Raw genomic sequence first — 20,836 nt, forward strand, 5'->3', positions numbered from 1 at the left:
GGAGCACTATTCCTCCCACTGAAACCAACAAGGAGGCACCATTCCTTCCACTGACACCAACAGTGGGGGACCATTACTCTCACTGACACCAACAATGGGCCATTTCTCCTTCAACTGACACCAAAGATGGGGCACTATTCCTCCCACTAATACCAATGGTGGGACACTATTCATCCCACTAATACCAACGATGAGACACTATTCATCCCACTAATACCAATGATAGGACACTGTTCCTCCTTCTAGTGACTACAGGCACTAGGTTATTTTTTTACTCCCACTGATGCCGGAACATTTTCTACTCCCACACCGGCCATCCTAAAGCCTGAAAGACTGTAAACCGGCCCTTTGTTTAGGACGTTTTGGGACCCCTGCTCTATAGTAACTCTTCTTCTTCTTCTTTTTATTGCAGGTAAATAATGGATTCCAAGCAGAAGCAATGTGTCACCATTAATGAAGAAGGGGTGCAGGCTCTCTGACATCCTCAAGAGGCTACAGAATGTTTACAAAGTCACCAAATACAAATATTTTTTACTTGAAAATTATTCAATATAGATGATTTCTAGTATGGTATTAATAATTTACTGGCAAGTCTTCAGCGTATGAGTAAAAGCTTGTAAAAAGCCCATAACTAATGAGCAGAAAATGAGCAATGTGGTTATTAAAGAACTTTGTTCAAAAAGAACAGATAAATATAATCATACTCTCAAAACAAATTTGTATTGGTATATTCCATGGGACTATCATGTTACCCAAAGAAAAGAAAAATCAAAATGTCGTTGTAAAACTTAGTTATGTTACAATAAATGTAAATTCAACAATTATGGCCTTTGCATAATGAACAACAAAACATCTATGAATTACTTCCATCCAACCACCAATATAATATAGGTTGCTTTTAATCCTGTATATAAAAATCAATATATCCCTCGAGTGGGCATCTGAATTCCTCTACGCATCACACTTTGAAGCACTAGGGGTCTTATACTCACTAAGCCACAGGATCATCAGTTGCCTCCTTTCGGTATCCACCACACTCTTCCTAATGAGGAAGGTGCAGACACACACAGCCTCTGGACAGCTTGGGCTCTCTCTCCCAAAACTTCCTCCTGGCTTTCTCCAGGGAGCTTTCTTCTGACCCAAATAGATCCTTGGACTAGGTCTTGCAGATAGGCCCCCCCCAGCTAAGCATAGCTGGAACCTCTATGTCTTGTTGCTGGCTTTTTCCCAGATTTCTGCCCCAGGGGGCAGCGCCCCTGCACAGCGGTCTCCTCCTGCAGAACTGGACCCAGGAACACAGCACCCTGCTGCTCAGGAGCCAACTACTTATGGGTTCTCCCTTTACCATCTGGGTACACCTCCCCAGGGATTGGATTGGGTCCCATAAATATTCAGGCTGCCTGTTCAGCTCCCCCAACCACTATGATTGTAGAAGCTTCTAGAAAATAGGGGGGGGGGGCAGAACAGAATTCTGGGACATGCTGGGTAGCTCTAAGCAATCAGCCCCTGCTCAACTGCTTACAGAGGAGCTAAACTAAATTTGCCCAGCAGTCTGCTCTAAACTAGAAGGATGCTACATAGAAAATGAAACAATAGGGGGCAACAGTTCCTTACATGTGCTTAGCTGAGAAAGCCTCTCCTCCCCTCCTCCCATTAAGACTCCTGGGATATACGGCATCATTTTAGCCTATGCCAGAAACAAGGAAGCAACTAAAGAAATGTATATATATATATAAAAAAAAGTTTAAAACAAGTACATATAATACACCTTCCTATCTATTTACTAACTCTAGCAGCATAAGGATTCAAATAGTTCATGTTGATTAAGAGAGTTAAGTTCCACTTTAACCACCTCCTACCTGCCGTATTGCCAAATGAGGGTCTCTCGTCATATGACGTCATCCCGCTCTCGCCGTGCTTGCACGCCCGTGGGGATGTGCGGCATGGCGATCCGTGGTGTGCTCTGTCCCTGAGACACTGCACATTACTGATCCCAGTAAAGAGTTGATGACGAGGCTCTTTACCCATGTGATCAGCTGTGTCCAATCACAGCTCATCACATGTACACACGGAAATGCCGGTTATGTGAATGAGGAGAGCCAATCAGTGGCATTTCCTCTCAGGGGAGATCTGCACAGATAATCAAGGCACTGATTTTCAGTGAAGCCCCAACAGTGCCCAGCAGTGATGCCAGGCAATGCTGTCTTTCAGTGCCCATCAGTGCCTGCTTATCAGTGCCGTCCTTCAGTGCCCATCAGTGCCCATTAGTGCTGCCTATCTGTGTTTATCAGTGTCACCTATCAGTGCCACCTGTCAGTTCTCATCAGTGCTGCAAATCAGTTCTCATCAGGGCTGCCTATCAGTGCAGCATATTAGTGCCTCCTCATGATTGCCACCTTTTACATAGTTACATAGTTAGTGAGGTTGAAAAAAGACATCAGTCCATCCAGTTCAACCTATGATGTGTGTGTGTGTTTGCTTTTAACCGTACATTGTATACCCCTGTATGTTGTGGTCTTTCAGGTGCCCATCTAATAGTTTTTTGAAACTATCAATGCTCACTGCTGATACGACTGCTTGTGGAAGAGAATTCCACATCCTTACCGCTCTTACAGTGAAGAACCCCCTACGCACTTTAAGGTTAAACCGCCTTTCCTCAAGTTTTAGTGAGTGGCCACGTGTCTTATTGTATCTCCTTTCTCTGAATAGTTTGTTCCTTATGCTCGGGTCGCCAGTACAGTATTTCTACATTGATATCATATCCCCCCTCAATCGTCTCTTCTCCAGAGAGAATAAGTTCAGTGCTTGTAGTCTTTCCTCATAGCTGATGTCCTCCATTCCCCTAATTATTTTTGTTGCCCTTCTCTGGACTTTCTCCAGTTCCAGAACATCCTTCCTGAGGACCGGTGCCCAGAACTGGACGGAATACTCCAGATGTGGCCGGACCAGAGTCTTGTAGAGCGGGAGAATAATCTCTTTATTTCTGGAGTGAATCCCCTTTTTTATACAACCCAGTATTCTGTTGGCTTTGCTTGCAGCGGCTTGGCATTGCATGCCACTGCCAAGCCTCCACTGCCAAGCCTGTTGTCTACTAGTACCCCCAAGTCCTTTTCCATCCTAGACTCACCCAGAGGTTCCCCCCCTAGTGAGTAGCTTGCTTTCTGGTTTCTGGCCCCCAAGTGCATTACTTTACATTTTTTCTACATTAAATCTCATCTGCCATGTAGTTGCCCACTCCGTTATTTTGTTCAGGTCCTCATCAGTGCCCTTCAGTGTTGTCTCATCGATGCCCATCAGTGCTGCCTCATCAGTGCCCATCAGTGCAGCCTATCAGTGCCCAACTGCCCATCAGTGCAGCCTCCTCAGCGCACATCAGTGAGGGAGAAAATGTACTTATTTACAAAATTTTATAACAGAAACTAAGAAAAAAATATATATTTTTTCAAAATTGTTGGTCTTTTTTGTTTTTTAGCAAAAAATAAAAAACCCAGTGTTGAGTAAATACCACCAAAAGAAAGCTCTATCTGTCTCAATAATATAAAAATGTCATTTAGGTCCAGCATCGCATGACCACATAATTGTCATTCAAAGTGTGACAGCACTGAAAGCTGAAAACTGGCCTGGGAAGGAAGGGGGTAAAAGTGGTCGATAGGCAAGAAGTTAAAGCGGAGTCCCAGTCGCAACCGCCGGCCCTGTGCATCAGAGTTCCCACTGCCGAGTGGGGGTGGGAGCATACCGGCGGCGGCACCCACTCGCCCCCTAGCTGTAGGAGCGCGATTGACGTACAGCTACCTTGGTTCGCACAGGAGGGGCTGCGTGCCGCAGTAAATCTGCGGTGGGCAGTCCGTAAGAGGTTAAATAAAAAATAAATATCTTGATCTCAGAAGCTGGCAGGGTCCATGTCTACTGTGGGCATCTGAAGCCCTCCTGTATCTCTTTCCGGGATTAGGTGCAGCTACCCAATATAATCCATTTTATTAAGGATCATACTCAGGAACTGTCTATTGCTCTATCGATATATCAACACACCTTCAATTACCTATATATACCCATGATACAAGCAATTAATTCTCCATCATACTATTCATTTTGGGACTTCCATCCATTTCTTTGCCCAAGCTTCCAACAGGGAACTGTCTAGGCATACACTCCCAATGCACAGGAGAACATACAATTCAGGAATTCCTAGCCTATGACTCAGTATACTAATTTTTTAGACCGGCCGGTTCTGTCATTAAAATTGTTACATGTTAGTTAGTCTTGTCTTCTGTGTTTTATGTCGCAACATTGTTATTACCTACCATATTGCAGGTCTATGTAATTTACATGTATCCATCACATTAAATCACTTTGGAAATTTCAATATTGACTCTCTGCCTTACTAATACCCACCATTTAACCTCTCTTTTTTCCACGGTCTATGTGGAACATTTTTAGCAGCTGGCTACCCAGCATGCACCTCCAAATCTCGCGCCAGCGTGGTAATGCAACCGCGCGAGGCTCCTTCCTCCTGACATGTTGCTATAGCAACTTCTCCCTTTCGCGTAATATCTGGTCGGGAAATAGCGCACGATTTCGGCATTAACCGCTTGCCGACCGCCGCACGACTATTTACTGCGGCGGTCAGCCCCTCACAGGCAAAGCGACGTAGGGCTACGTCGCTAGGCTGTGAGGGTCTAGGGAGCAAGCGCGCGCCGCCGGAGGCGCCCTCCCGCGTGGTCACGGACCCCCCCGCGTGTGTGCCTGGAGGACCCGATGTCCGCCGGTCACTCGCGATCGTCCGTTACAGCAGGAGAAAGGCAGGCGGCTAATGTAAACAAGCCGCCTGTCATTCTCCCCTGTGTATGAATAGTGATCATACGGTTCTACTATGTAGGACCGTTGATCACTGTTCCTACACCTCAAGCCACAGACAATCACAGTTAGAATCACGCCCCTAGGGACACACATAACCCCTCCCTCTCAAAAAAAAGTTATCCCCTTCACTGCCAGTGTAATTTTGCAGTAACAGTGCATATGTATAGCACTGATTACTGTAGTAATGTCACTGGTAACCCCAAAAGTGTCAAAAATGTCAGTCAAGGGTCCGATCTGTCCGCCGCAATGTCGCAGTACTACAAAAAAAATCGCAGATCGCCGCCATAATGCGTTAAAAAAAAAACAACAAAAATGACAAAAATCTTTCCCTTAGTTAGTAAATGCAATAACTTTTGCGCAAACCAATCAAAATACGCTTTTTGCGATTTTTTTTACCAAACATATGTAGCATAAAACAAATTGGCCTAAAATGTTAAAACATTTTGATGTTTACATTTTTTTGGGGGGGGGGGGGAATTTCATATAAAAAAATATGAAAAATATTGTTATTTTTGCAAAATTGACGCTCTTTTTTTGTTTATAGCGCATGATCAAAAAATCGCACAGGTGATCAAATACCACCAAAAGAAAGCTCTGTTTGTGGGAAAAAAAGGACGTCGAATTCGTTTAGGTACATCGTCGCACGACCGCGCAATTGTCCGTTAAAGTCACGCAGTGCCGAATCGCAAAATAGGCCCTGGTAAGGAAGGGGGTAAAATCTTCCGGGGCTTAAGTGGTTAAGCGACTCCCATGGACTGCCATGACGCCGATATCCCAGGTGTCCATCGGAAATGCCTAATGATGTAATCGCCTAGGCAGAGGGAGCCGGAAGTGCTCCAGAAGATACCTAAATAAAGGTATTTAGAAGAAAAAAAAATGACCATTTTACAATGAAATGGGGATGTGCATTTGATTTATTGTATCTGAAATAAATGAGTGGAACTCTGCTTTAGTACTAGGCTGAAGTGTGACAATTGCTTAGGATGGGGCTATGAGTTTTTTTTGATTTGGCAGCTGCTTTGTTGTTAAACCACACTAAATTCCCATTAAACACCCAGAAAAAAAAAAATGTATCTGTCGTTTATAAGTTTAAAATTTATTTGAAACATGTTCCCGATGAAAAGCGTAATGACTTACTCTACCCTTTGTTCATCTTTCTTTGGGTTCATCTCACCTCTTAAGTGCTTTTGAAATGCCTGGTTTACATCTTGGCACCATCCAATGAAAAGCGCTTAAACCCGTATATTAGCAGTACAAATTATTTGGATATGTATTAGCATGCCAGCGCGCAACACATTGGATTCCACCAGCGCCTGGTCGTAAATACAGAGATAATATTTATCTCTCTCCGCACTTAGCAAAGAGCCGGGAGTTAGCCGAGACAAACCGAGATGAACACCCATTGTACCCTGATAGTTAGTGTCAGTGTAACAAACTTTTCGACTTGTTTCCACTTGAGTATGTCTTTCTACTTCTCACTTCTCCTCTGTCATCACTAGCTTTGTCCGTCTGAAGATTTATTATATAAAGAAGCTCTTAATCTCTCTTGGCTCTACCTTGCTTGCCAGCTCAAAGCACTTGGATCAAACTTTACAGCTGTGAATTGTGACACTGCCTGGATGGCAGCCCAGAAAAGTTTTTTTTTTTTTTTACTTTTCTCCCAGAGAAAATACTTGGGGACCAGATGGGGAAATGAAAAGATTTCAACAAGACTTTCGGAAAAGGGATATTGAAAATGAGGATTTTTCTTTTTTTCCCTAATTCCCTTTTGAAAGGTAAAACAATTTTTGTTAAGACAAACGTAAACCTAGGAAGGACATTCACCTGGCAAGGGTCCATGGAGTACTTTTTAATGGTACATGAAAAAAAAAAAAACTGATGACAGGGATAGTTAACCACTTCTGGACTGGAAGATTTTTACCCCTTAGGCCCCGTTCACACAGGGGCGACGCTACTTCGGACCGCGACCTCCGAGATCGCGGTGCGAGCAGCGCGCCGCGACCTCGGAGCGGCCGCCACGGACTTCATAACATTGAAGTCTATGGCGGTCGCCTCCTGGTCGCCCTCAAAGAAGCTCCCGACCCTTTTTCTAGGTCGGAGCGACTTGTGTCGCTCCTATTAGAACGGGTCCGCAGCTTCCCTATGGGAGGCGACCTGCGGCGACCTGAGAGGCGACCAGGTCGCCTCACAGGTCGCCCTAGTGTGAATGGGGGCTTACAGCGGTTGTATACTGAAAAAACAAAAAAAAAAAACAAACAAACCTTGCAAGACAAAGACATAATGAGCTAGTATGCATCATGTATTGTGGGCCTTAACCACTTTACCACTGGAGGATTTTGCTGTCTTACGTCTGGGCCACTTTTTGCGATTCGGCACTGTGCGACTTTAACTGACTATTGCGCGGTCGTGCGACGCCGTACCCAAACGAAATTTACGTCCTTTTTTTCCCACAAACAGAGCTTTCTTTTGGTGATATTTGATCACCTGTGCGATTTTTACTTTTTGCGCTATAAACAAAAAAAGAGCGTTTATTTTGAAAAAATAACAATATTTTTAACATTTTTTTTTATATGAAATTCCCCCCCCCCAAAAAAAATGTAAAAATCAATTTTTTTTTTAATTTTTGGCCAATTTGTTTTCTGCTACCTATGTTTGGTAAAAAAAAAATCACAGTAAGCATATTTTGATTGGTTTGCACAAAAGTTATTGCGTTTACTAACAAAGGGAAAGATTTCTGTCATTTTTGGTGTTTTTTTTTTTAACGCGTAATGGCGGCGATCTGTGATTTTGTTTGCAGGACTGCGACATTGTGGCGGACAGATCGGACCCTTGACTGACATTTTTGACACTTTTGGGGGTACCAGTGACATTACTGCAGTAATCAGTGCTATATATATGCACTGTTACTGTAAAAATGACACTGGCAGGGAAGGGGTTAATTTTATTGGAGAGGGAGGGGTTAATGTATGCCTGGTGCTTAATAACGTGTGGAGGGGAGGTGACTGAGTGACACAGGGACAGATCGCATGTTCAGCTATGCTGAACACTGCAATCTGTCACTCCTTGTCACTTAGGAGATCCGCCCGCTCTGTTTACACAAGCGGGTGGATCTCCAAACTAGATTCCCCGACGATCGCCGCCACTCCTCCCCTGGCCCGACTCCAGCTGTGACTAAAAAAAAAGGGGGAGCGAGCCTCCGGCGGCGCGCGAGCGCCGCCCAGAAAGGGAGGAGTCCAGCGACGTAGTACTACGTCGCTAGATGATAACGAGCCATATTGCTGCAGTAGCAGCAATGTGAGCAGACGTAAAGTGGTTAATTGAGGTCATTTTTTAGAATATATTGTATTCCCTTGTTTTTATATGAATGATTTCAATAAATAAGAATTTTAGAAACCCTTTTGTGCCCAAAAATCCTTGCCTCCCAATCCTTCCTTCTTTCGTAGTATGCATCGCATACTAGCTCATTATGAAATACTTACCATAAAACGAAGCCCCGACACGGACCCCCGGACACCGCTGTGGGAGCTGTCATGCTCCCTCGGCTTCTCTTCCGGTTCGGCGGCTCAGGCGCTGTGAGTGGCCAGAGCCGCGATTACTTCACTCCCGCGCATGGTGCGCGGGAGTCATTTTCTGGCAAGTGCCCGGCATGGAACTCTGAACGTCCGCCGGACCTTCAGAGCGTATGCGCCACTAGCGTCAGCGGCTGCATGCAGAGCAAATATCTCCTAAACCGTGCAGGTTTAGGAGATATTAATTGTACCTACAGGTAAACCTTATTATAGGTCTTATTATAGGCTTACCTGTAGGTAAAAGTCACAAAAATTAGTATACTACCGCTTTAATGACCAGGCCATTTTTCGTGATTCGGCACTGCTTTACTTTAATGGACAATTGCGCGGACGTGCGACATTGTACCCAAATAAAATCGATGTCCTTTTTTCCCCACAAATAGAGCTTTCTTTTGGTGGTATTTGATCACCTGTGCGATTTTTATTTTGTGCCCTATAAACAAAAAAAAGAGTGGCAATTCTGAAAAAAAAAAAAAAACAATATCTTTTACTTTCTGCTATAAAACATTCCCAATATAAAAAAAATGTAAAAATCAAAATTTTTCATCATTTTAGGCCAATTTGTATTCTGCTACATATTTTTGGTAAAAACAAAATCCCAATAAGCGTTTTTTGATTGGTGTGCGCAAATTTTATCGCGTCTACAAACTATGGGAAAGATTTATGTCATTTTTATTTATTTATTTTACTAGTAATGGTGGCGATCTGCAATTTTTAGCGGGACTGTGACATTGCGGCGGACAGATAGGACCCCTAACTGAAATTTTTGACACTTTTGGAGGGACCAGTGACATTATTACAGTAATCAGTGCTAAAAATATGCACTGTTACTGTAATAATGACACTGGCAGGGAAGGGGTTAACCCATGGGGTGATCAAAGTGTTAAATGAGAGCGTAGGGGAGTGTTTTCTAACTGTGAGGGGAATGGGCTTATGAAATCAACACAGAGACCTGTGTTCCTAAATAGGAGGAACACAGGAGCACTGTATTGATTCCAGAGAGAACAACGGTCTGCTGTGTTTACAACAGCAGACCGCCGTTCCCTATTCACGGGGAGCGATCGCGGGTGCCTGGGGGGCAATTGCAGCTGCCAGCGCCATGGATCGGCTTCCCCACTGGCGAGTGGGCGTGTGCGTGCCCCCAGGATTGCTCCCACGAACTGCCGTACAGGTACGGCGATTGATGGGAACCTGCCGACCTGCCGCCGTTTAATGGCGGTGGCTGGTCGGCAAGTGATTAAATGACTGAGTTACAGAACAATATGCCTTGTAATGAAATGCACTGCTTGGCCAAAAAAAAAATCGCAACCTGGAATTAACTAAGCAACTAACTACACTACCCATTGGATAGTTACTGCATGTGCCCAAAGAATGAGGTCAGCTGACTACCTGAATATACTGAATGACCAGGTTATTCTATCAATGGATTTTTTCTTCCCTGATGGCACGGGCAAATTCCAAGATGAAACAAACCAAAAAAATCGGTGCAAAGCACCTATCTCCTGCGCTCTGAGTAGTGTGATCCTCTATCCACCTCATCCACAATCATGCAGCTGCTGAGAACTTTCGACTCTGCATCACTGGATAACTTAGGCCTTGTAGCCCTTTACAAGACCAGGGTAGTCTAAGACCACTGAAATTGAGAGGAAAAAAGAGGCTCTGAGGAAGAGGCCATGCCTCGAAATGCGTAAGCCTTTCCAGCTTCAGGGGACGGTACACCCTTTGATCTTGATGCTGATGACAACGTACCTATTTGATATGCTTTTACCAAGAACTCGTTTGTGAGTATTTTTATACCTTTTATTGGAATAAATCTTTTTTAGAGGATAATGCACTAGGCCGGTGCGCCCTTGTGTTTGTTTTTCGTTTTCAATATTCCAAGATGACGATGCCAGGATTCCTCGGGCTCAGATTGTGAAAGAGTGGTTCAGGGAGGATGAGACATCATTTTCACACATGGATTGGCCACCACAGAACTTAACTTAACCCCATTGAGAATCGTTGGGATGTGCAGGAGAAGGCTTTGCTCAGCACTCCGACTCTCCCATCATCAATACAAGATCTTGGTGAAAGATTAATACAACACTGGACGGAAATAAATCTTGTCACATTGCAGAATCTTATCGAATCAATGCCACAGCGAATGCGTGCCGTAATCAAAGCCAACAATATATTGCAGTGTGTGACCTTTTTTTTTTTTTTTGGTGGCGACTTTTTTTTTTTGGCCAGGCAGTGTATATTGTCGGCGTGTTGGCTGCTTAGCAACTATCGTAAATAGTTGTGGGAATAACTAGCTAGCATTCCATAAAAGGAATGTGATGTGGACGAACATGGAGAAATTGAATGTAAAGCAAAGGCCTAGGGGCTTCGTCAATAAAGCAATAGAAACAGCAAAGACTAAATCAGATCACTGATAGAGGAAATCAGATTGGGTTTGGCTTGATTTAATAAAGACATAGACACTGTTAACTTAGCAAAGTGAATGTTCACTTTATAAAATAATTGCTCACTTCGTTTTTTTGTAAACTAGGGGATACTACATTGACTTTGAACGTCCAATCGTGCAAAAAAAAAGTAAGAAACACTAGAATTTTACAGATGCTGGTAATGCATAACTACTTGATCCCTAAAAAGGTTTTACCTTCTTCATGACTAGCTCAAGACATTTTTTGATATTCAGCACTGTGCTACTTTAAAGCGGAGTTCCGGCCACAAAATCGATAAAATCGATTTTGGGCCATCCTCTTGCTAAGGGGAACATGAAAGAGAAATGGATAGTGCCGATTTTTTTTTGGTCACTTACCTTATTATAAAAGAAAATATACTCCCCTTCCTTCCACTTCCTCCCTCTGCGTCCACGGCCCGCGCTGTCACTTCCAGTTTGCGATGACTCCTGGGAGCTGAACGTCATCGCTCCCAGGAATCAATGCCCTGCACCGGCCCCGCTCGTCACTTCCAGTGCAGGCGCAGCATTCCCTGCTAAACAGCTTCAGGGATGCCGCGCCTGCACCAGAAGTGAAGAGCGGGGCCGGTGCAGGGCATTCTGGGACTCCAACATCACCGAAGAGGACACGAAGAGGGACGCTGCGGCTTCAGCTGCCCACACCTGAGATGGCAGCGCTGGAGAAGAAATTTTCAAGGTAAGTATTTCTTCTTACAGGTAAGTGCGACCTGGGACAGTTCAGAGGCTATCCATTATGGAATGTACTAGCCCTGAGCCCTGACTTTCCCAGGGGTATTTTTAGCTCAAATTGACCCCCGAGGCTGGAACTCCGCTTTAAGTCTAGGTTCACATCTATACGGCTGCGCTTGATGTGTCTTGAAGGCACGTTTTGCAGTGTTTTGCGCTTTTAAGCCCTTGTTCTTTTTGCATGCGGTTTTCTTGCATTTTGCATTTTATTTCTCTTTAAACACACTGTATGCAGCTGGTTGCTAAGGAGCGGGTTGGAAAGCTGGCCACCGTGTCCTTAACAACTGATAAATCATCAGTGGTCAGCGGGGTTCCCCACTGACAGCTGAATGTAAAAAATATAGTTGCTGGCAAAAAAAAAATAAAATTGTAAAAAAAGGCCATGGGGTCCCCCTCAGGTCCATATCAGGCTCCTCATTGAGGGCATGAGGTCATGGGGGGCGCTAGCTCATCCCCTCCCTTTCCTGACCTGCCAAAAAAAATTATGAAAAAAAAAAAATGGCATGGGGACTCCCCTGAGGTTCATACCAGGCTCTTCGCATCTGGTATGGATTTTGGGACGACTCCACGCCATTTTTTTTAAAATTGGGCATGGGGGTGTCCCCTCCAAATCCATACCATATGCGTAGAGCCTGGTATGGACCTCAGGGAGGTCCCCACGCCATTTTTTTTTTCATAATTTTTTTTTTTTTGCTGTCAACTTTTTTTTTTACAATTAGCTGTCATTGGGGAACCCCTGATGACTCATTGATTGTTAAGGACGAGGCGGCCGGCTTCCCAGGCCACCCTTTAGCAACCAGCTATATACAGTGTATAAAAGGGAATAATAAACCGCATAACGCATCAAAAATCGCATCACAAACACAATACTTGTATTTCTGGTGCGCTTGAAGTCCATTACACGCAAAAAGTGGAAAAAAGTCCCCAACCCATTACAAAATTGCACCAGCTGCGAACATGTACAATAGTAAACCATGTTGAATTGACTGTAGTGCGTTCCTGCAAACTGCAAAATGCATTAAAAAACGCATAGGTGTGAACCTAGGGTAACTGGTAATTAAGCGGTCATATAACACTGTGCCCAAACAAAATTTTTATTTATTTTTTTGCACACAAATAGAGCTTTCTTTTGGTAATTTTTTGTCCACCACTGGGTATTTTATTTTTTATTACATAAACGAAAAAAAAATACAAAGGAAAAAATGCTATTTTATACTTTCTGTTCTAAATCCAATAAAATCAAATGTATTCTACTACATGTCTTTGGTAAATAAAAATAAATCCCAATAAGGCCTCTTGCACACTGCAGCTTAAAAAAGCTCAGTACAGATTTTTTTTTTTTTTTCTGAGCTAAAATGCAACCCATTCATTGCAATGTGCCTATGCACACAGGCGCGTAAATGAGAACTGTGCATTCTTCAGTAAGAACAAAATAGAAAAATCTGCATTTTTAGACAATGATTTATACCTAATGCGTGTAAAGGCGCACAAATACGTGCAATTGCGAACAAATGAACGCATGCGAACATACTGTTGATCTGAAAAATGCTAATTTGCATATTTTACAAGAAAGCAAGAATACATTTGCGTGAAAAGTCAAATTTTTGTGAAAATATGTGAATTTACGCGAAAAGACGCAAATTTGCGCAATTACGCCCAGGCTAGGTTTCAAAACTAAGCTTATGCCAACTTCATCAAAAGAGTGTAGACCCGATATACCCCATCTGGGAGAGAAGACTGGCAGAAACTTCCCAGGTTCTCCCGCTTTCAACGCCTGGTACAGATAAAGGCCCTGGAATATGGACATGACTATCCATACGCTCCTCAGGAGATAATGGAGGAGATCGAGGAAAAGAGAGGGGCTTGATGTGATGAAGTCGTTTGGGACTTTCTTTATGTCCCCTAAACCATACAGAAACCAGTCCAAGTCTCTACTATGGGACAGCTTCAAGTCATGCCCAGATGAAGTCTTTTTTATGACGAAACGTTGGCGGCGACTCCAGACGCAATTGTCCACATGCCCCTTCCATGAGCCAGCTACCTTTTTCTATGCTGATTGGATACATGCGGGACGCCGCTATTTGGATCCTCAGTTACCTAATCTATATGCCTGTTCTGTTCTACCTATATGTGAGTAGTTTTTTAATAAATACATTATTTTATACCTTACGGGATTACGCTATGGTCTTTTTGTACCATCTTTTTCCCCACACCCTTATCTGACCTCTACGGAGCTACCTTAAGGAATTTATTATCTTCTGGTGTTATCCATGACTCTTTGGAGTTCCTGAGATCCATGTTATTCATTTGAGTAGCCATGGCCGTCTGGTAAGCTGCTTCTCATACTTGTGCACAGAGGTGCCCCCCCCTTCACAGAATTCCCGGGTGTCATAAGGAGGAAGAATTGATTTATATTTTTGGATTCACCTTCAAATATGGGACTTTCTTTCTCGGTTCTTCAGTCACTCTTGATTTGTCGTTTTTTTTAGATGCTTTTTTAAGTTTATAATTTTTTACGTCACTAATATTTTAGCGCTGCACTTTTTGGATTATACCTTTAAATCTGTCAAGGCAAATTGTAATCCGGGAAGATCCATCTACATTGATCGAGTAGGAGTCAGCCACACAGATGGAAAAGGCCAAGCCTGGGCCATCAGCATTCACAATTCTGAGGGAAAGATCATCAGCATATCGCATCCTGATCATTACTACTGAGGTGTGCAGAGTTCTTGTCCCTGTCAGGAAAATCAAGTTACTAAAGGGGCTAGCTAGCTGGAAGAGTGTAAAATGTTGATTGGAGAGAAAGAATTACAAATGGGCCAGTGTGCCTGAGGTGTTCTGTTGACATAAAAGATGCTGTTAGGGTAGAGGCCCTATTTCCGAATCGCCTTCCCTTCTATCCTTACAAAAGAAGATGGGATTCAGCGAAACTGCTACAGTTTCTGCCACAAAGAACTTCTCCTGGTAAAGCCAGGGGCTGCTACCTGGAGGGGGCAAACCCTCTACTTCACAGAGACTTCCTGTTTAAAGTACTTTTGTAAAGATCTTCTTGGTCTTTGGACCAATGTTGTCGCAAGAACAAGTGCTGAAAGAGGACACTTTGCGAAGATCTTTTGGGCCAACAGGCCAGGATAACTAAGTGTTGAAAAAGGACACTTTGTGAAGATACTTTGTTTAAAAGATACTTTTCGAAGATCCTTTGGGCCAACGGGCCAGGATAATTAAGTATAAGAGAAGGGACACTTTGCGAAGATACATACTTTGTTTAAAGGATACTTTGAGAGGATTGCTTGGGCCAGTGGGCCCAGGGCCGGATTAAGAGCATCATGGGCTTGGTGCTGAGGATTTTGAAGGGCCTTAAGGGCCGTGCCTTGCCATGCACCCAGAGGGGGAAGGGTGCAGCCATGCATGCCTAATTCAACATGGGATGCTGTCTCTGAAGCCCATAAACACATCCATGCATCGGCAACTGTCCCTCCTTGTCCGGCCTTCGCGCTGTGTGGGGAGGTTCTGAGGGTGCTGCCTGGGGAAGCGAGCATAGAAGCCAGACTTCTGTGTTTACAAGTGACAGAAGAGCGGTAACAGTGAATATGGCCAACCCGGGGCCTATATAAAAGGTAGGGGCCTGGAGCTGCAGCTCCAATAGCCCCTACGTTAATCTGGCCCTGAGTGGGCCAGAGAAATGCTGAAGGAAACTTTGTGCGAGTTACCACCTTGTGAGAAATAGGTGGTGGCTCATTGCCTCTTCAGAGAAGGGGATGCCAGAGTGAAGGATCCCCTGAAGAGTTCTTGCAAAGTCTCACAAGTAAGGCAAACTTGGCTCAGGCTCCAGCAAGAATAGCTTGCCACCAGAAGAAGATGTGTCACCTCGGTGTTAAAGAAGGAAAGGACACTGTGAACACCAGTCGGGTGGACTCTGCATTTCTTCATCCTAACTTGTGGGTCTGACTAGAATAGGAAAGAGTTAGTGCCCTGGTATCTGAGAAGGGTTGTACCTATTACTAGTCCAACATGGTTCCCACATGGAATCAGTGATAATGTGTTAGTTAGTTATCTTGGCAGGATTTGTTATGTTTTTGTCTATTACAGATGCACAACAGAGCGACAAGTCAAGCGTGCCCTTAGGGGGGGGGGCGGCGCCTCCTCTCAGTGAGCTCTACTGGATGTAATGCTTTCAGTCCGCGCTCACTGAGAGGAGGCAGGGCGGTGGCGGAGCGGAGCACAGACTCAAAGCAATACATCCCGTAGAGCTCACTAAGAGGAGGCGGGGCGGACCACGGACTCAAAGCAATACATCCCTGAGTACAGCTGGTGCCGGTGTAATAATGTGAAATTTCATCACTAGGCAATTCGCAAGGGCTGCTGGAATACATCCCAGCAGCCCTTGCGAATTGCCTAGTGATGTAATCGCCTGTAGGCGGCCGGGCCCAGAAGTGCGGATGAATAAAGAAGAAAAAAAGGTATTTCCTTGCAAAAAAAAAAATAGTTTACATTGGTAAAAGCATTTTTAAAGGGGATTACGTACATCTAAACTTATTGAAATGGGTGGAACTCCACTTTAAGGTGTATAAACTGTTCTTATCTTTCTCCATTCTATCTAAAATAATTTGCTGAATTTACATTTTAAGTTAAATTTTTTTCATAAAAATCACAAACAAAATCATAAGTAGTCAAGACAGTAAATTAATATTGAAATAATATTTCTTTGTGCACTGGTCCAAATCATTTGGTGGAGGGGGGTTATGGTGTGGAGTTGTTGTTCAAGGGTTGGGTTTGGCCCCTTTGTTCCAGTGAAGGGAACTCTTAAGGCATCAGCATACCAAGATATTTTAGACAATTTCATGCTCCCAACTTTATGACAACAGTTTGGGGATGGCCCCTTCCTGTTCCAACATGACTGCACACCAGTGCACAAAGCAAGGTCCATAAAGACATGGATGAGCGAGTTTGGGGTTGAGGAACTTGACTGGCCTGCACAGAGTCCTGACCTCAACCGGATAGAACACCTTTGGGATGAATTTGAGCGGAGACTGCGAGCCACACCTCATCCAACATCAGTGCCTGACCTCACAAATGCGCTTCTGGAAGAATGGTCAAACATTCCCATAGACACACTCCTAAACCTTGTGGACGGCCTTCCCAGAAGAGTTGAAGCTGTTATAGCTGCAAAGGGTGGGCCAATTCAATATTGAACCCTACGGACTAAGACTGGGATGCCATTAAAGTTCACGTGTGTGTAAAGGCAGGCGTCCCAATACTTTTGGTAATATAGCGTGTGTATATATATATACAGGGCGGCCGACCTATGTGATTACGTGCACGTGGTTTCTAACTGGTTTCTTAGACTGCGGGAGGAGTGGGCTCGATCGCCTCCGGCCTCCCGCGATCTTTGGCAAAACTGACAGGGGAGCCGTCTGGTATGTAAACAATGCAAGACGTGTCAGAGAGACAGGGAAAGAACGTGTGATTCAGCTAAGCTGAATCACAGATCTCTCTGTGCCTCTGTTCAATCCACCCCCCACACAGTTAGTAAGCACATATAGGGGACACATTTAACCCCGTGATCACCCCCACTATTAACCCCTTCCCTGCCAGTGTCATTTATACAGTAACAGTGCATATTATTTAACACTGATCTTTGTATCACTGGTCCACAAAAAGTGTCACCCCGTATCACATTTGTCCGCTGCAATGTCGCAGTCCCAATACAAATCGCTGATCGCCGCCATTACTTATAAAAAAAATAAAAAGTCAAAAAATCTATCCAGTAGTTTGTAAACGCTATAACTTTTACGCAAACCAATTATTCGCTTTTTGGGATTTTTTTTTTTACCAAAAATATGTAGCAGAATACAAATTGGCCTAAACTATTTGGGTACAGCGTCGCATGACCGCGCAATTGTCAGTTAAAGCAATACAGTGCCGAATCACAAAAAATGGCCTAGTCATTAAGGGGGTAAAACCTTCTGGGGCTGAAGTGGTTACATTTCATGTGCGTGTAAAGGCAGGCTTCCCAAAACTTTTTGTAATGAAGTGTATATATTCTATAAATCTATACCTATTAAAAAAAAAAAAAAAAAAAATATATATATATATATATATATATATATATATATATATATATATATATATATATATATATATATATATATATATATATATACAAACCCGATTCCAAAAAAGTTGGGACACTGTACAAATTGTGAATAAAAACAGAATGCAATGATGTGGAAGTTTCAGATTTCAATATTTTATTCAGAATACAACATAGATGACATATCAAATGTTTAAACTGAGAAAATGTTTAATTTTAAGGGAAAAATAAATTGATTTTAAATTTCATGACATCAACACATCTCAAAAGAGTTGGGACAAGGCCATGTTTACCACTTTGTGGCATCCCCTCTTCTTTTTATAACAGTCTGCAAACGTCTGGGGACTGAGGAGACAAGGTGCTGAAGTTTAGGAATAGGAATGTTGTCCCATTCTTGTCTAATACAGGTTTTTAGTTGCTCAACTGTCTTAGGTCTTCTTTGTTGCATCTTCCTCTTTATGATGCGCCAAATGTTTTCTATGGGTGAAAGATCTGGACTGCAGGCTGGCCATTTCAGTACCCGGATCCTTCTTCTACGCAGCCATGATGTTGTAATTGATGCAGTATGTGGTCTGGCATTGTCATGTTGGAAAATGCAAGGTCTTCCCTGCAAGAGACGACGTCTGGATGGGAGCATATGTTGTTCTAGAACTTGGATATACCTTTCAGCATTGATGGTGCCTTTCCAGATGTGTAAGCTGCCCATGCCACACGCACTCATGCAACCCCATACCATCAGAAATGCAGGCTTCTGAACGGAGCGCTTGGGTTGTCCTTGTCCTCTTTAGTCCGGATGACATGGCGTCCCAGTTTTCCGAAAAGAACTCCAAATTTTGATTCGTCTGACCACAGAACAGTTTTCCACTTTGCCACAGTCCATTTTAAATGAGCCTTGGCCCAGAGAAAACGCCTGCGCTTCAGGATCATGTTTAGATATGGCTTCATTTTTGGCATATAGAGTTTTAGCTGGCAACGGCGAATGGCACGGTGGATTTTGTTCACCGACAATGTTTTCTGGAAGTATTCCTGAGCCCATGTTGTGATTTCCATTACAGTAGCATTCCTGTATGTGATGCAGTGCCGTCTAAGGACCCGAAGATCACCGCCATCTAGTATGGTTTTCCGGCCTTGACCCTTACACACAGAGATTGTTCCAGATTCTCTGAATCTTTGGATATTATGCACTGTAGATGATGATAACTTCAAACTTTGCAATTTTTCTCTGAGAAACTCCTTTCTGATATTGCTCCACTATTTTTCGCCGCAGCATTGGGGGAATTGGTGATCCTCTTACCCATCTTGACTTCTGAGAGACACTGCCACTCTGAGAGGCTCTTTTTATACCCAATCATGTTGCCAATTGACCTAATAAGTATCAAATTGGTCCTCCAGCTGTTCCTTATATGTACAATTAACTTTTCCGGCCTCCTATTGCTACCTATCCCAACTTTTTAGGAATGTGTAGCTCTCTTGAAATCCAAAATGTGCCAATATTTGGCATGACATTTCAAAATGTCTCACTTTCAACATTTGATATGTTATCTATATTATATTGTGAATAAAATATAAGTTTATGAGATTTGTAAATTAGTCCATTCCTTTTTTACTCACAATTTGTACAGTGTCCCAACTTTTTTGGAATTGGGTTTGTATATATATATATATATATATAATTATTATCCTTTTTTTAACAGATATAGATTTATAGAATATATATATATATATATATATATATATATATATATATATATATATATATATATATATATATATATATATATATACATATATATATATATTCGCGTGTGCTTTTGTGTCAGCACAGTTTTTCCTACTTCAGAATCAGTAGAACGCTCTCCTATTTTATTGACATGTTTTATGCTGAATACAAAGGAAAGAGATATTTACAAACAGAAGAATTGGACATGAGAAGAAATCTGAGTTGAAAAAATAAAACAATCTGTTTCTTTAGTAAGGAGAAAACTGACTTTTGGGGTTATAAAGTTGTTGCCATGCATTCTTCTAAAGGAAAATAAGATAGCTTGCTTCTTTTCATCTGCCAGTCCCTTTTAAACCGCAGGTTTAGAGAGACTTTGCGTTGGAGGTGTCTTTCTTCAAGTAAGCCGCTAACTAAAAATTCTGTTTTTCTCAGCAGAAGTTGCGATATGATGTGAAAGAGAAATATTCCAGGATGAACCCCAAAAGAAATGTCACTTGTGTAAGTTACAAAGAGACAGGCTGTGCTGAGTCTACCTGATTGTCGCATGCAGGCGACTGCTAGCCAGGAGACAGCGCTTCCAATAACTTTGTATGATTATGATATTTGTATGGACTTATGAAAAGAAGAGAATATGCAAAAGTTTTAGCTCCCGGTGATGAACTTAGATCGGTGACAGCTGACTCAGACAGGATGAGAAAGAAATACGAAGTGTTAGAGGAATCAGAGCGTGGTCTTCCTTGTAAAGATAAAGGGCCATAAAGGATGTATGGGGGACATTTGAAGCTTTATTAAACCCAAAAACAAACATTTAATATATTACAGTAATTTTTAAAGAGGGTGTAATGTCTACATTTTTTTTTTTTTACCTTAACCACTTCTGGACCTGAAGTTTTTTACCCCCTAATAACCCGGCCTTTTTTTTGCGATACGGCACTGCGTCAGTTTAACTGACAATTGTGCGGTCCTGAGACTCTGTACCCAAATAAAATTGATGTTCTTGATTTCCCACAAATAGAGCTTTCTTTTGGTGGTATTTGATCATCTCTGCGGTTTTTATTTTTTGCACCATAAACAAAAAAAGAGCAACGATTCTTAAAAAAAAATACAATATTTTTTACTTTCTGCTTTAAACACAGCCAATAAAAAAAAAATAAATAAATAAAAAATATAATTTTTTTTCATCATTTTAGGCCACTATGTATTCTGCCACATATTTTTCCCAGTAAGTTTATATTAATTGGTTTGCGCAAAAGTTATCACATCTACAAACTAGGAGAAAGATTTATGTCATTTTTATTTATTTATTTATTTATTTATTTTTTACTTACTTTTTTTTTAATGGCAGCGATCAGCGATTTTTAGCATAGAAGCATTAAGATAAAAAACAAAAAACAAAACTTCTGCCT

The sequence above is a fragment of the Pelophylax lessonae genome, assembly GCF_965119305.1.
Source record: "Pelophylax lessonae genome assembly, chromosome: 4".
Taxonomy (NCBI): Eukaryota; Metazoa; Chordata; class Amphibia; order Anura; family Ranidae; genus Pelophylax; species Pelophylax lessonae.